Here is a 17,470-nt window from a genome sequence, read left to right as displayed (position 1 = left end):
GCCGTTGAACTTGAATTGTCCAATTTGGAACACCTATTGATTTCGGATCGAGCCCAAAACTTGGGCAACATCATAATATGGTGGGAGGAGTCATTTGGTGAGTTTTGAGTGAAATCCAATCGCTAGAAGTATGGAATACACCAACCACTCCTATTAGGAACGAACTGCCGTTGAACTTGAATTGTCCAATTTCTCACACCTATTGATTTCGGATCAAACCCCACACTTGTGCAACATCGTAATATGGTGGGAGGAGTCATTTGGTGAGTTTTGAGTGAAATCCAATCGCTAGAAGTATGGAATACACCAACCACTCCAATTAGGAACGAACTGCCGTTGAACTTGAATTGTCCAATTTCTCACACCTATTGATTTCAGATCGAGCCCAAAACTTGGGCAACATCATAATATGGTGGGAGGAGTCCTTTGGTGAGTTTTGAGTGAAATCCAATCGCTAGAAGTATGGAATACAACAACTACTCCAATTAGGAACGAACTGTCGTGGAAATTGAATTGACCAATTTCTGACACCTATTGATTTCGGATCGAGCCCCAAACTTGGGCAACATCATAATATGGTGGGAGGAGTCAGTTGGTGAGTTTTGAGTGAAATCCAATCGCTAGAAGTATGAAATACACCAACCACACCAATTAGGAACGAACTTCCGTTGAACTTGAGTTGTCAAATTTCTCACACCTATTGATTTCGGATCGAGCCCAAAACTTGGGCAACAACATAATATGGTGGGAGGAGTCATTTGGAGAGTTTTGAGTGAAATCCAATCGCTAGAATGATAAGTTCATAATTTCACACATTTGCATGCCTTCGTTACTTAGTAATTTTGTTTAGTTTCTCTTTATTTCAAGTCACTTACCTATGTTTGTGTGTTCTATAGGTTGAAGGCAGCAAGAGATTGCTTTTGAAGCAAAATGGTGCAAAACGTGCAAAAACTGGATATTGAGTTAGAAGTTCATTTCGGACTTATCTTCTTCATCCGAGCTTGGATTGGGCCAATACTTGTGTGGTTGGATCAGAGACATTCTGAACTTCAAAATGGATATCTTAAAGTCATATTTGGATTCAGCCAAACCCAATCCGTGAGCCCATCAAAATACACATCATGCTGACATGAGGATGAGCTGATGGATCCTTGGTCATGGTGAGCTAGGCATGAGCTATTGGTTTCTGGATGGATGCTTGATCATGCTGACATGAAGATGACCTATGGCTGCTGGTGGGATTTATTAGTGCAGCAACCAATTCTGATTATCTAAATACAAGTGTTGTATGCATTAGTCATATTCAATTCACAATTCCCCTTTCCTTCTCCCTATAAATACCACTTCCATTCCACATCCCAGACACAATTCACTTCATCCATTACTTCCATACACACATTCAGATTCACCACAAAGAGAGAGAGAGAGCTAGCTGCAAAGGAGGGAGAGCTGGGAGCTGTCCTGGAAACTACCTTGCTGCCACCAGCTAGTTCTTCTATTCTCTTTATTCTACCTATGTATTTCTTATCTTCTGTATTCATAATTATGTTTAACTAATCCATTTTGTTAGGGCTTAGGATGAAGCCCTAGTCATGAATATTCAATGTTATGGATGATTTCATAGTTAATTGATTTCCTTGCTTTCATTATCAAGTTGTTAATCTCCAGCTTATTATGTGCTTGATGTATGTTTTCTTGGAGTAGCTAACTAGGATTTTATGCATCTAGCACAGGTTGGGAAGGGGTTTAGATTCACCAATTCTACTCTCCTTTCACAAGCAACACATGAATGGCCTAAGAATCATTCAAGGGGTTAATAACCATAGGTTGACTAGGACAGATACCATGTTCTAGGACTTGTGTGATTATCATATTCTCAAGGAACTTAATGACTCTTATATGCTTTATTCTAAGTAGATACCATGCTTAGGTTGCATATTAGAGATCACGTGTTGTGTAGATACCATGCACAATTACATGCCTTAGGAGAATCATGCATCCTGCACCTAGATACCATAGGCTTGTATGCGATAATCTATTGTTAATGAAGCTTGAGTCAATTTCTATGCATTCATAACTTGGATAGGAAGACTAGTGGTAGATTCCAAGGCTCTAACACTTCTCAATCATTGTTTCACAACTTGTTCATTGCTGCCATTGTTTACTTCCAGCACTTCCATTTCATTCTCTTGTTTTCATTTAAACAACAAAAACCCCCCATTCGAGTGCGTGTGTGGTGCTAGGATTCTGTCCTAGACCTTGCCAATTGTTAGTTAGTTTGTTTCTTTGTTTTCAGTTTTTCCATCATTCTAAGTAGTTTAACTTGCAACCAAGTTACCATTCTCCGTGGGATCGACCTCGTATTTCATAAGCTATACTATAAATGGTTCGTGCACTTGCGAGAATTGAAGTTTCTATTTTTAATAACTCATTTTAGTTGTTAGGAATAGGCTCAACATAGAAGTATGGAATACACCAACCACTCCAATTAGGAACGAACTGCCGTTGAACTTGAATTGTCCAATTTCTCACACCTATTGATTTCTGATTGAGCCCAAAACTTGGGCAACATGACAATGTGGTGGGAGGAGTGAGTTGGTGAGTTTTGAGAGAAATCTAATCGCTAGAATTATGGAATACACCAACCACTCCAATTAGGAACGAACTGCCGTTGAACTTGAATTGTCCAATTTGGAACACCTATTGATTTCGGATCGAGCCCAAAACTTGGGCAACATCATAATATGGTGGGAGGAGTCATTTGGTGAGTTTTGAGTGAAATCCAATCGCTAGAAGTATGGAATACACCAACCACTCCTATTAGGAACGAACTGCCGTTGAACTTGAATTGTCCAATTTCTCACACCTATTGATTTCGGATCGAACCCCACACTTGTGCAACATCGTAATATGGTGGGAGGAGTCATTTGGTGAGTTTTGAGTGAAATCCAATCGCTAGAAGTATGGAATACACCAACCACTCCAATTAGGAACGAACTGCCGTTGAACTTGAATTGTCCAATTTCTCACACCTATTGATTTCAGATCGAGCCCAAAACTTGGGCAACATCATAATATGGTGGGAGGAGTCCTTTGGTGAGTTTTGAGTGAAATCCAATCGCTAGAAGTATGGAATACACCAACCACTCCAATTAGGAACAAACTGCCGTTGAACTTGAATTGTCCAATTTCTCACACCTATTGATTTCGGATCGAGCCCAAAACTTGGGCAACATCATAATATGGTGGGAGGATTCATTTGGTGAGTTTTGAGTTAAATCCAATCGCTAGATGTGTGGAATACACCAACCACCCCAATTAGGAACGAACTGCCGTTGAACTTGAATTGTCCAATTTCTCACACCTATTGATTTCGAGTCGAGCCCAAAACTGGGGCAACATCATAATATGGTGGGAGGAGTCCTTTGGTGAGTTTTGAGTGAAATCCAATCGCTAGAAGTATGGAATACACCAACCACTCCAATTAGGAACGAACTGCCGTTGAACTTGAATTGTCCAATTTCTCACACCTATTGATTTCGGATCGAGCCCAAAACTTGGGCTACATATTAATATGGTGGGAGGAGTCATTTGGTGAGTTTTGAGTGAAATCCAATCGCTAGAAGTATGGAATACACCAACCACTCCAATTAGGAACAAACTGCCGTTGAACTTGAATTGTCCAATTTCTCACACCTATTGATTTCGAATCGAGCCCAAAACTTGGGCAACATCATAATATGGTGGGAGGAGTCCTTTGGTGTGTTTTGACTGAAATCCATTCGCTAGAAGTATGGAATACACCAACCACTCCAATTAGGAACAAACTGCCGTTGAACTTGAATTGTCCAATTTCTCACACCTATTGATTTCGGATCAAGCCCAAAACTTGGGCAACATCATAATACCGTGGGAGGATTCATTTGGTGAGTTTTGAGTTAAATCCAATTGCTAGAAGTGTGGAATACACCAACCACTCCAATTAGGAACAAACTGCCTTTGAACTTGAATTCTCCAATTTCTCACACCTATTGATTTCGGATCGAACCCAAAACTTGGGCAACATCATAATATGGTGGGCGGAGTCATTTGGGGAGTTTTGAGTGAAATTCAATCGCTAGAAGTGTGGAATACACCAACCACTCCAATTAGGAACGAACTGCCGTTGAACTTGAACTGTCCAATTTCTCACACCTACTGATTTCGGATCGAGCCCAAAACTTGGGCAACATCATAATACCGTGGGAGGATTCATTTGGTGTGTTTTGAGTGAAATCCAATCGCTAGAAGTGTGCAATACACCAACCACTCCAATTAGGAACAAACTTCCGTTGAACTTGAATTCTCGAATTTCTCACACCTATTGATTTCGGATCGAGCCCAAAACTTGGGCAACATCATAATATGGTGGGAGGAGTCATTTGGGGAGTTTTGAGTGAAATCCAATCGTTAGAAGTGTGGAATACACCAACAACTCTAATTAGGAACGAACTGCCGTTGAACTTGAATTGTCCAATTTCTCACACCTATTGATTTCGGATCGAGCCCAAAACTTGGGCAACATCATAATATGGTGGGAGGAGTCATTTGGTGAGTTTTGAGTGAAATCCAATCGCTAGAAGTATGGAATACAACAACTACTCCAATTTGGAACGAACTGTCGTTGAAATTGAATTGACCAATTTCTGACACCTATTGATTTAGGATCGAGCCCCAAACTTGGGCAACATCATAATATGGTGGGAGGAGTCAGTTGGTGAGTTTTGAGTGAAATCCAATCGCTAGAAGTATGGAATACACCAACCACTCCAATTAGGAACGAACTGCCGTTGAACTTGAATTGTCCAATTTCTCACACCTATTGATTTCTGATTGAGCCCAAAACTTGGGCAACATGACAATGTGGTGGGAGGAGTCATTTGGTGAGTTTTGAGAGAAATCCAATCGCTAGAAGTATGGAATACACCAACCACTCCAATTAGGAACGAACTGCCGTTGAACTTGAATTGTCCAATTTGGAACACCTATTGATTTCGGATCGAGCCCAAAACTTGGGCAACATCATAATATGGTGGGAGGAGTCATTTGGTGAGTTTTGAGTGAAATCCAATCGCTAGAAGTATGGAATACACCAACCACTCCTATTAGGAACGAACTGCCGTTGAACTTGAATTGTCCAATTTCTCACACCTATTGATTTCGGATCGAACCCCACACTTGTGCAACATCGTAATATGGTGGGAGGAGTCATTTGGTGAGTTTTGAGTGAAATCCAATCGCTAGAAGTATGGAATACACCAACCACTCCTATTAGGAATGAACTGCCGTTGAACTTGAATTGTCAAATTTCGAACAGTTATTGATTTCGGATCGAGCCCAACACTTGGGCAGCATCATAATATGGTGGGAGGAGTCATTTGGTGCGTTTTGAGTGAAATCCAATCGCTAAAAGTATGGAATACACCAACCACTCCAATTAGGAACGAACTGCCGTTGAACTTGAATTGTCCAATTTGGAACACGTATTGATTTCGGATCGGGCCCAAAACTTGGGCAACATCATATTATGGTGGGAGGAGTCATTTGGTGAGTTTTGTGTGAAATCCAATCGCTAGAAGTATGGAATACACCAACCACTCCAATTAGGAACGAACTGCCGTTGAAATTGAATTGTCCAATTTGGAACACCTATTGATTTCGGATCGAGCCCAAAACTTGGGCAACATCATAATATGGTGGGAGGAGTCATTTGGTGAGTTTTGAGTGAAATCCAAATGCTAGAAGTATGGAATACACCAACCACTCCAATTAGGAACGAACTGCCGTTCAACTTGAATTGTCCAATTTTGAACACCTATTGATTTCGGATCGAGCCCAAAACTTGGGCAACATCATAATATGGTGGGAGGAGTCATTTGGTGCGTTTTGAGTGAAATCCAATCGCTAGAAGTATGGAATACACCAACCACTCCAATTAGGAACGAACTGCCGTTGAACTTGAATTTTCCAATTTCTCACACCTATTGATTTCGGATCGAGCCCAAAACTTGGGCAACATCATAATATGGTGAGAGGAGTCATTTGGTGAGTTTCGAATGAAATCCAATCGCTAGAAGTATGGAATACACCAACCACTCCAATTAGGAACGAAATGCCGTTGAAATTGAATTGACCAATTTCTCACACCAATTGATTTCGGATCGATCCCAAAACTTGGGCAGCATCATAACATGGTGGGAGGAGTCATTTGGTGGGTTTTGATTGAAATCCAAACACTAGAAGTATGGAATACACCAACCACTCCAATTAGGAACGAACTGCCGTTGAACTTGAATTGTCCAATTTCGAACACCTATTGATTTCGGATCGAGCCCAAAACTTGGACAACATCATAATATGGTGGGAGAAGTCATTTGGTGAGTTTTGAGTGAAATCCAATCGCCAGAAGTATGGAATACACCAACCACTCCAATTAGGAACAAACTGCCGTTGAACTTGAATTGTCCAATTTGGAACACCTATTGATTTCGGATCGAGCCCAAAACTCGGGCAACATCATAATATGGTGGGAGGAGACATTTGGTGAGTTTTGAGTGAAATCCAATCGCCAGAAGTATGGAATACACCAACCACTCCAATTAGGAACGAACTGCCGTTGAACTTGAATTGTCCAATTTTGAACACCTATTGAGTTCGGATCGAGCCCAAAACTTGGGCAACATCATAATATGGTGGGAGGAGTCATTTGGTGCGTTTGCAGTGAAATCCAATCGCTAGAAGTATGGAATACACCAACCACTCCAATTAGGAACGAACTGTCGTTGAACTTGAATTGTCCAATTTGGAACACCTATTGATTTCGGATCGAGCCCAAATCATGGGAAACAACATAATATGGTGGGAGGAGTCATTTGGTGAGTTTTGAGTGAAATGCAATCGCTAGAAGTATGGAATACACCAACCACTCCAATTAGGAACGAACTGCCGTTGAATTTGAATTGTCCAATTTTGAACACCTATTGAGTTCGGATCGAGCCCAAAACTTGGGCAACATCATAATATGGTGGGAGGAGTCATTTGGTGCGTTTGCAGTGAAATCCAATCGCTAGAAGTATGGAATACACCAACCACTCCAATTAGGAACGAACTGTCGTTGAACTTGAATTGTCCAATTTGGAACACCTATTGATTTCGGATCGAGCCCAAATCTTGGGCAACATCATAATATGGTGGGAGGAGTCATTTGGTGACTTTTGAGTGAAATCCATTCGCTAGAAGTATGGACTACACCAACCACTCCAATTAGGAACGAACTGCCGTTGAACTTGAATTGTCCAATTTGGAACACCTATTGATTTCGGATCGAGCCCAAAACTTGGGCAACATCATAATATGGTGGGAGGAGTCATTTGGTGAGTTTTGATTGAAATCCAATCGCTAGAAGTATGGAATACACCAACCACTCCAATTAGGAACGAACTGCCGTTGACCTTGAATTGTCCAATTTGGAACACCTATTGATTTCGGATCGAGCCCAAATCTTGGGCAACATCATAATATGGTGGGAGGAGTCATTTGGTGAGTTTCGAGTGAAATCCAATCGCTAGAAGTATGGAATACACCAACCACTCCAATTAGGAACGAACTGCCGTTGAACTTGAATTGTCCAATTTCGCACACCTATTGATTTCGGATCGAGCCCAAAACTTGGGCAACATCATAATATGGTGGGAGGAGTCATTTGGTGAGTTTTGAGTGAAATCCAATCGCTAGAAGTATGGAACACACCAACCACTCCAATTAGGAACGAACTGCCGTTGAACTTGAATTGTCCAATTTGGAACACCTATTGATTTCGGATCGAGCCCAAACCTTGGGCAACAACATAATATGGTGGGAGGAGTCATTTGGTGAGTTTTGAGTGAAATCCAATCGCTAGAAGTATGGAATACACCAACCACTCGAATTAGGAATGAACTGCCGTTGAACTTGAATTGTCTAATTTCTCACACCTATTGATTTCGGATCGAGCCCAAAACTTGGGCAACATCATAATATGGTGGGAGGAGTCATTTGGTGCGTGTTGAGTGAAATCCAATCGCTAGAAGTATGGAATACACCAACCACTCCAATTAGGAACGAACTGCCGTTGTACTTGAATTGTCCAACTTGGAACACCTATTGATTTCGGATCGAGCCCAAAACTTGGGCAACATCATATTATGGTGGGAGGAGTCATTTGGTGAGTTTTGAGAGAAATCCAATCGCTAGAAGTATGGAATACACCAACCACTCCAATTAGGAACGAACTGCCGTTGAACTTGAATTGTCCAATTTCTCACACCTATTGATTTCTGATTGAGCCCAAAACTTGGGCAACATGACAATGTGGTGGGAGGAGTCATTTGGTGAGTTTTGAGAAAAATCCAATCGCTAGAAGTATGGAATACACCAACCACTCCAATTAGGAACGAACTGCCGTTCAACTTGAATTGTCCAATTTTGAGCACCTATTGATTTCGGATCGAGCCCAAAACTTGGGCAAAATCATAATATGGTGGGAGGAGTCATTTGGTGCGTTTTAAGTGAAATCCAATCCCAAGAAGTATGGAATACACCAACCACCCCAATTAGGAACGAACTGCCGTTGAACTTGAACTTTCCAATTTTGAACACCTATTGATTTCGGATCGAGCCCAAAACTTGCGCAACATCATAATATGGTGGGAGGAGTCATTTGGTGCGTTTTGAGTGAAATCCAATCGCTAGAAGTATGGAATACACCAACCACTCCAATTAGGAACGAACTGCCGTTGAACTTGAATTGTCCAATTTCTCACACCTATTGATTTCGGATCGAGCCCAAAACATGGGCAACATCATAATATGGTGGGAGGAGTCATTTGGTTAGTTTTTAGTGAAATCCAATCGCTACAAGTATGGAATACACCAACCACTCCAATGAGGAACGAACTGCCGTTGAACTTGAATTGTCCAATTCGGAACACCTATTGATTTCGGATCGAGCCCAAATCTTGGGCAACATCATGATATGGTGGGAGGAGTCATTTGGTGAGTTTTGAGTGAAATCCAATCGCTAGAAGTATGGAATACACCAACCACTCCAATTAGGAACGAACTGCCGTTGAACTTGAATTGTCCAATTTGGAACACCTATTGATTTCGGATCGAGCCCAAAACTCGGGCAACATCATAATATGGTGGGAGGAGACATTTGGTGAGTTTTGAGTGAAATCCAATCGCTAGAAGTATGGAATACACCAACCACTCCAATTAGGAACGAACTGCTGTTGAACTTGAATTGTCCAATTTCTCACACCTTTTGATTTCGGATCGAGCCCAAAACATGGGCAACATGATAATATGGTGGGAGGAGTCATTTGGTGCGTTTTGAGTGAAATCCAATTGCTTGAAGTATGGAATACACCAACCACTCCATTTAGGAACGAACTGCCGTTGAACTTGAATTGTCCAATTTGGAACAACTATTGATTTCAGATCGAGCCCAAAACTTGGGCAACATCATATTATGGTGGGAGGAGTCATTTGGTGAGTTTTGAGTGAAATCCAATCGCTAGAAGTATGTACTACACCAACCACTCCAATTAGGAACGAATTGCCGTTCAACTTGAATTGTCCAATTTTGAACACCTATTGATTTCGGATCGAGCCAAAAACATGGGCAACATCATAATATGGTGGGAGGAGTCATTTGGTGAGGTTTGAGTGAAATCCATTCGCTAGAAGTATGGAATACACCAACCAGTCCAATTAGGAACGAACTGTCGTTGAACTTGAATTGTCCAATTTGGAACACCTATTGATTTCGGATCGAGCCCAAAACTTGGGCAACATCATAATATGGTGGGAGGAGTCATTTGGTGAGTTTTGAGTGAAATCCAATCGCTAGAAGTATGGAATACACCAACCACTCCAATTAGGAACGAACTGCCGTTGAACTTGAATTGTCCAATTTGGAACACCTATTGATTTCGGATCGAGCCCAAATCATGGGCAACATCATAATATGGTGGGAGGAGTCATTTGGTGACTTTTGAGTGAAATCCATTCGCTAGAAGTATGGACTACACCAACCACTCCAATTAGGAACGAACTGCCGTTGAACTTGAATTGTCCAATTTGGAACACCTATTGATTTCGGATCGAGCCCAAAACTTGGGCAACATCATAATATGGTGGGAGGAGTCATTTGGTGAGTTTTGATTGAAATCCAATCGCTAGAAGTATGGAATACACCAACCACTCCAATTAGGAACGAACTGCCGTTGAACTTGAATTGTCCAATTTCTCACACCTATTGATTTCGGATCGAGCCCAAAACTTGTGCAACATCATAATATGGTGGGAGGAGTCATTTGGTTAGTTTTTAGTGAAATCCAATCGCTAGAAGTATGGAATACACCAACCACTCCAATTAGGAACGAACTGCCGTTGAACTTGAATTGTCCAATTCGGAACACCTATTGATTTCGGATCGAGCCCAAATCTTGGGCAACATCATGATATGGTGGGAGGAGTCATTTGGTGAGTTTTGAGTGAAATCCAATCGCTAGAAGTATGGAATACACCAACCACTCCAATTAGGAACGAACTGCCGTTGTACTTGAATTGTCCAACTTGGAACACCTATTGATTTCGGATCGAGCCCAAAACTTGGGCAACATCATAATATGGTGGGAGGAGTCATTTGGTGAGTTTTGAGTGAAATCCAATCGCTAGAAGTATGGAATACACCAACCACTCCAATGAGGAACGAACTGCCCTTGAACTTGAATTGTCCAATTTGGAATACCTATTGATTTCGGATCGAGCCCAAAACTTGGGCAACAACATAATATGGTGGGAGGAGTCATTTGGTGAGTTTTGAGTGAAATCCAACAGCTAGAAGTATGGAATACACCAACCACTCCAATTAGGAACGAACTGCCGTTCAACTTGAATTGTCCAATTTTGAACACCTATTGATTTCGGATCGAGCCCAAAACATGGGCAACATCATAATATGGTGGGAGGAGTCATTTGGTGCGTTTTGGATGAAATCCAATCGCTTGAAGTATGGAATACACCTACCACTCATATTAGGAACGAACTGCCGTTGAACTTGAATTGTCCAATTTGGAACACCTATTGATTTCGGATCGAGCTCAAAAGTTGGGCAACATCATAATATGGTGGGAGGAGTCATTTGGTGAGTTTTGAGTGAAATCCAATCGCTAGAAGTATGGACTACACCAACCACTCCAATTAGGAACGAACTGCCGTTGAACTTGAATTGTCCAATTTCTCACACCTATTGATTTCGGATCGAGCACAAAACTTGGGCAACATCATAATATGGTGGGAGGAGTCATTTGGTGAGTTTTGAGTGAAATGCAATCGCTAGAAGTATGGAATACACCAACCACTCCAATTAGGAACGAACTGCCGTTCAACTTGAATTGTCCAATTTTGAACACCTATTGATTTCGGATCGAGCCCAAAACTTGGGCAACATCATAATATGGTGGGAGGAGTCATTTGGTGCGTTTTGAGTGAATTCCAATCGCTAGAAGTATGGAATACACCAACCACTCCAATTAGGAACGAACTGCCGTTGAACTTGAATTGTCCAATTTCGCACACCTATTGATTTCGGATCGAGCCCAAAATCTGGGCAACATCATAATATGGTGGGAGGAGTCATTTGGTGAGTTTTGAGTGAAATCCAATCGCTAGAAGTGTGGTATACACCAACCACTCCAATTAGGAACGAAATGCCGTTGAAATTGAATTGACCAATTTCTCACACCTATTGATTTTGGATCGAGCCCAAAACTTGGGCAACATCATAATATGGTGGGAGGAGTCATTTGGTGAGTTTTGACTGAAATCCAATCGCTAGAAGTGTGGAATACACCAACCACTCCAATTAGGAACGAACTGCCGTTGAACTTGAATTGTCCAATTTGGAACACCTATTGCTTTCGGATCGAGGCCAAATCTTGGGCAACATCATAATATGGTGGGAGGAGTCATTTGGTGCGTTTTGAGCGAAATCCAATCGCTAGAAGTTTGGAATACACCAACCACTCCAATTAGGAACGAACTGCCGTTGAACTTAAATTGTCCAATTTCTCACACCTATTGATTTCGGATCGAACCACAAACTTGGGCAACAACATAATATGGTGGGAGGAGTCATTTGGTGAGTTTTGAGTGAAATCCAATCGCTAGATGTATGGAATACACCAACCACTCCAATTAGAAACGAACTGTCGTTGAACGTGAATTGTCCAATTTGGAACACCAATTGATTTGGGATCGAGCCCAAAACTTGGGAAACAACATAATATGGTGGGAGGAGTCATTTGGTGAGTTTTGAGTGAAATGCAATCGCTAGAAGTATGGAATACACCAACCACTCCAATTAGGAACGAACTGCCGTTGAATTTGAATTGTCCAATTTTGAACACCTATTGAGTTCGGATCGAGCCCAAAACTTGGGCAACATCATAATATGGTGGGAGGAGTCATTTGGTGCGTTTGCAGTGAAATCCAATCGCTAGAAGTATGGAATACACCAACCACTCCAATTAGGAACGAACTGTCGTTGAACTTGAATTGTCCAATTTGGAACACCTATTGATTTCGGATCGAGCCCAAATCTTGGGCAACATCATAATATGGTGGGAGGAGTCATTTGGTGACTTTTGAGTGAAATCCATTCGCTAGAAGTATGGACTACACCAACCACTCCAATTAGGAACGAACTGCCGTTGAACTTGAATTGTCCAATTTGGAACACCTATTGATTTCGGATCGAGCCCAAAACTTGGGCAACATCATAATATGGTGGGAGGAGTCATTTGGTGAGTTTTGATTGAAATCCAATCGCTAGAAGTATGGAATACACCAACCACTCCAATTAGGAACGAACTGCCGTTGACCTTGAATTGTCCAATTTGGAACACCTATTGATTTCGGATCGAGCCCAAATCTTGGGCAACATCATAATATGGTGGGAGGAGTCATTTGGTGAGTTTCGAGTGAAATCCAATCGCTGGAAGTATGGAATACACCAACCACTCCAATTAGGAACAAACTGCCGTTGAACTTGAATTGTCCAATTTCTCACACCTATTGATTTGGGATCGAGCCCAAAACTTGGGAAACAACATAATATGGTGGGAGGAGTCATTTGGTGAGTTTTGAGTGAAATGCAATCGCTAGAAGTATGGAATACACCAACCACTCCAATTAGGAACGAACTGCCGTTGAATTTGAATTGTCCAATTTTGAACACCTATTGAGTTCGGATCGAGCCCAAAACTTGGGCAACATCATAATATGGTGGGAGGAGTCATTTGGTGCGTTTGCAGTGAAATCCAATCGCTAGAAGTATGGAATACACCAACCACTCCAATTAGGAACGAACTGTCGTTGAACTTGAATTGTCCAATTTGGAACACCTATTGATTTCGGATCGAGCCCAAATCTTGGGCAACATCATAATATGGTGGGAGGAGTCATTTGGTGACTTTTGAGTGAAATCCATTCGCTAGAAGTATGGACTACACCAACCACTCCAATTAGGAACGAACTGCCGTTGAACTTGAATTGTCCAATTTGGAACACCTATTGATTTCGGATCGAGCCCAAAACTTGGGCAACATCATAATATGGTGGGAGGAGTCATTTGGTGAGTTTTGATTGAAATCCAATCGCTAGAAGTATGGAATACACCAACCACTCCAATTAGGAACGAACTGCCGTTGACCTTGAATTGTCCAATTTGGAACACCTATTGATTTCGGATCGAGCCCAAATCTTGGGCAACATCATAATATGGTGGGAGGAGTCATTTGGTGACTTTTGAGTGAAATCCATTCGCTAGAAGTATGGACTACACCAACCACTCCAATTAGGAACGAACTGCCGTTGAACTTGAATTGTCCAATTTGGAACACCTATTGATTTCGGATCGAGCCCAAAACTTGGGCAACATCATAATATGGTGGGAGGAGTCATTTGGTGAGTTTTGATTGAAATCCAATCGCTAGAAGTATGGAATACACCAACCACTCCAATTAGGAACGAACTGCCGTTGACCTTGAATTGTCCAATTTGGAACACCTATTGATTTCGGATCGAGCCCAAATCTTGGGCAACATCATAATATGGTGGGAGGAGTCATTTGGTGAGTTTCGAGTGAAATCCAATCGCTGGAAGTATGGAATACACCAACCACTCCAATTAGGAACAAACTGCCGTTGAACTTGAATTGTCCAATTTCTCACACCTATTGATTTGGGATCGAGCCCAAAACTTGGGAAACAACATAATATGGTGGGAGGAGTCATTTGGTGAGTTTTGAGTGAAATGCAATCGCTAGAAGTATGGAATACACCAACCACTCCAATTAGGAACGAACTGCCGTTGAATTTGAATTGTCCAATTTTGAACACCTATTGAGTTCGGATCGAGCCCAAAACTTGGGCAACATCATAATATGGTGGGAGGAGTCATTTGGTGCGTTTGCAGTGAAATCCAATCGCTAGAAGTATGGAATACACCAACCACTCCAATTAGGAACGAACTGTCGTTGAACTTGAATTGTCCAATTTGGAACACCTATTGATTTCGGATCGAGCCCAAATCTTGGGCAACATCATAATATGGTGGGAGGAGTCATTTGGTGACTTTTGAGTGAAATCCATTCGCTAGAAGTATGGACTACACCAACCACTCCAATTAGGAACGAACTGCCGTTGAACTTGAATTGTCCAATTTGGAACACCTATTGATTTCGGATCGAGCCCAAAACTTGGGCAACATCATAATATGGTGGGAGGAGTCATTTGGTGAGTTTTGATTGAAATCCAATCGCTAGAAGTATGGAATACACCAACCACTCCAATTAGGAACGAACTGCCGTTGACCTTGAATTGTCCAATTTGGAACACCTATTGATTTCGGATCGAGCCCAAATCTTGGGCAACATCATAATATGGTGGGAGGAGTCATTTGGTGAGTTTCGAGTGAAATCCAATCGCTAGAAGTATGGAATACACCAACCACTCCAATTAGGAACGAACTGCCGTTGAACTTCAATTGTCCAATTTCGCACACCTATTGATTTCGGATCGAGCCCAAAACTTGGGCAACATCATAATATGGTGGGAGGAGTCATTTGGTGAGTTTTGAGTGAAATCCAATCGCTAGAAGTATGGAACACACCAACCACTCCAATTAGGAACGAACTGCCGTTGAACTTGAATTGTCCAATTTGGAACACCTATTGATTTCGGATCGAGCCCAAACCTTGGGCAACAACATAATATGGTGGGAGGAGTCATTTGGTGAGTTTTGAGTGAAATCCAATCGCTAGAAGTATGGAATACACCAACCACTCGAATTAGGAATGAACTGCCGTTGAACTTGAATTGTCTAATTTCTCACACCTATTGATTTCGGATCGAGCCCAAAACTTGGGCAACATCATAATATGGTGGGAGGAGTCATTTGGTGCGTGTTGAGTGAAATCCAATCGCTAGAAGTTTGGAATACACCAACCACTCCAATTAGGAACGAACTGTCGTTGAACTTGAATTGTCCAATTTGGAACACCTATTGATTTGGGATCGAGCCCAAAAGTTGGGCAACATCATAATATGGTGGGAGGAGTCATTTGGTGAGTTTTGAGTGAAATCCAATCGCTAGAAGTATGGAATACACCGACAACTCCAATTAGGAACGAACTGCCGTTCAACTTGAATTGTCCAATTTTGAACACCTATTGATTTCGGATCGAGCCCAAAGCTTGGGCAACACCATAATGTGGTGGGGGAGTCGTTTGGTGAGTTTTGAGTGAAATCCAATCGCTTGAAGTATGGAATACACCAACCCCTCCAATTAAGAACGAACTGTCGTTGAACTTGAATTGTCCAATTTGGAACACCTATTGATTTCGGATCGAGCCCAAAACTTGGGCAACATCATAATATGGTGGGAGTAGTCATTTGGTGAGTTTTGAGTGAAATCCAATCGCTAGAAGTATGGAATACACCAACCACTCCAATTAGGAACGAACTGCCGTTGAACTTGAATTGTCCAATTTGGAACACCTATTGATTTCGGATCGGGCCCAAAACTTGGGCAACATCATAATATGGTGGGAGGAGTCATTTGGTGAGTTTTGAGTGAAATCCAATCGCTAGAAGTATGGAACACACCAACCACTTCAATTAGGAACGAACTGCCGTTGAACTTGAATTGTCCAATTTGGAACACCTATTGATTTCGGATCGAGCCCAAAAGTTGGGCAACATCATAATATGGTGGGAGGAGTCATTTGGTGAGTTTTGAGTGAAATCCAATCGCTAGAAGTATGGAATACACCAACCACTCCAATTAGGAACGAACTGCCGTTCAACTTGAATTGTCCAATTTTGAACACCTATTGATTTCGGATCGAGCCCAAAGCTTGGGCAACACCATAATATGGTGGGGCAGTCGTTTGGTGAGTTTTGAGTGAAATCTAATCGCTAGAAGTATGGAATACACCAACCCCTCCAATTAAGAACGAACTGTCGTTGAACTTGAATTGTCCAATTTGGAACACCTATTGATTTCGGATCGAGCCCAAAACTTGGGCAACATCATAATATGGTGGGAGGAGTCATTTGGTGAGTTTTGAGAGAAATCCAATCGCTAGAAGTATGGAATACACCAACCACTCCAATTAGGAACGAACTGCCGTTGAACTTGAATTGTCCAATTTGGAACACCTATTGATTTCGGATCGAGCCCAAAACTTGGGCAACATCATAATATGGTGGGAGGATTCATTTGGTGAGTTTTGATTGAAATCCAATCGCTAGAAGTATGGAATACACCAACCACTCCAATTAGGAACGAACTGCCGTTGAACTTGAATTTTCCAATTTCTCACACCTATTGATTTCGGATCGAGCCCAAAACTTGGGCAACATCATAATATGGTGGGAGGAGTCATTTGGTGCGTTTTGAGTGAAATCCAATCGCTAGAAGTTTGGAATACACCAACAACTCCAATTTGGAACGAACTGTCGTTGAACTTGAATTGTCCAACTTGGAACACCTATTGATTTCGGATCGAGCCCAAAACTTGGGCAACATCATAATATGGTGGGAGGAGTCATTTGGTGAGTTTCGAGTGAAATCCAATCGCTAGAAGTATGGAATACACCAACCACTCCAATTAGGAACAAACTGCCGTTGAACTTGAATTGTCCAATTTCTCACACCTATTGATTTGGGATCGAGCCCAAAACTTGGGAAACAACATAATATGGTGGGAGGAGTCATTTGGTGAGTTTTGAGTGAAATGCAATCGCTAGAAGTATGGAATACACCAACCACTCCAATTAGGAACGAACTGCCGTTGAATTTGAATTGTCCAATTTTGAAC

Source organism: Prunus avium, chromosome 1 (genome assembly GCF_965620075.1).
Source record: "Prunus avium chromosome 1, drPruAviu1.hap1.1, whole genome shotgun sequence".
Classification (NCBI taxonomy): Eukaryota; Viridiplantae; Streptophyta; class Magnoliopsida; order Rosales; family Rosaceae; genus Prunus; species Prunus avium.
Note: the sequence above shows the minus strand (reverse complement) of the source record.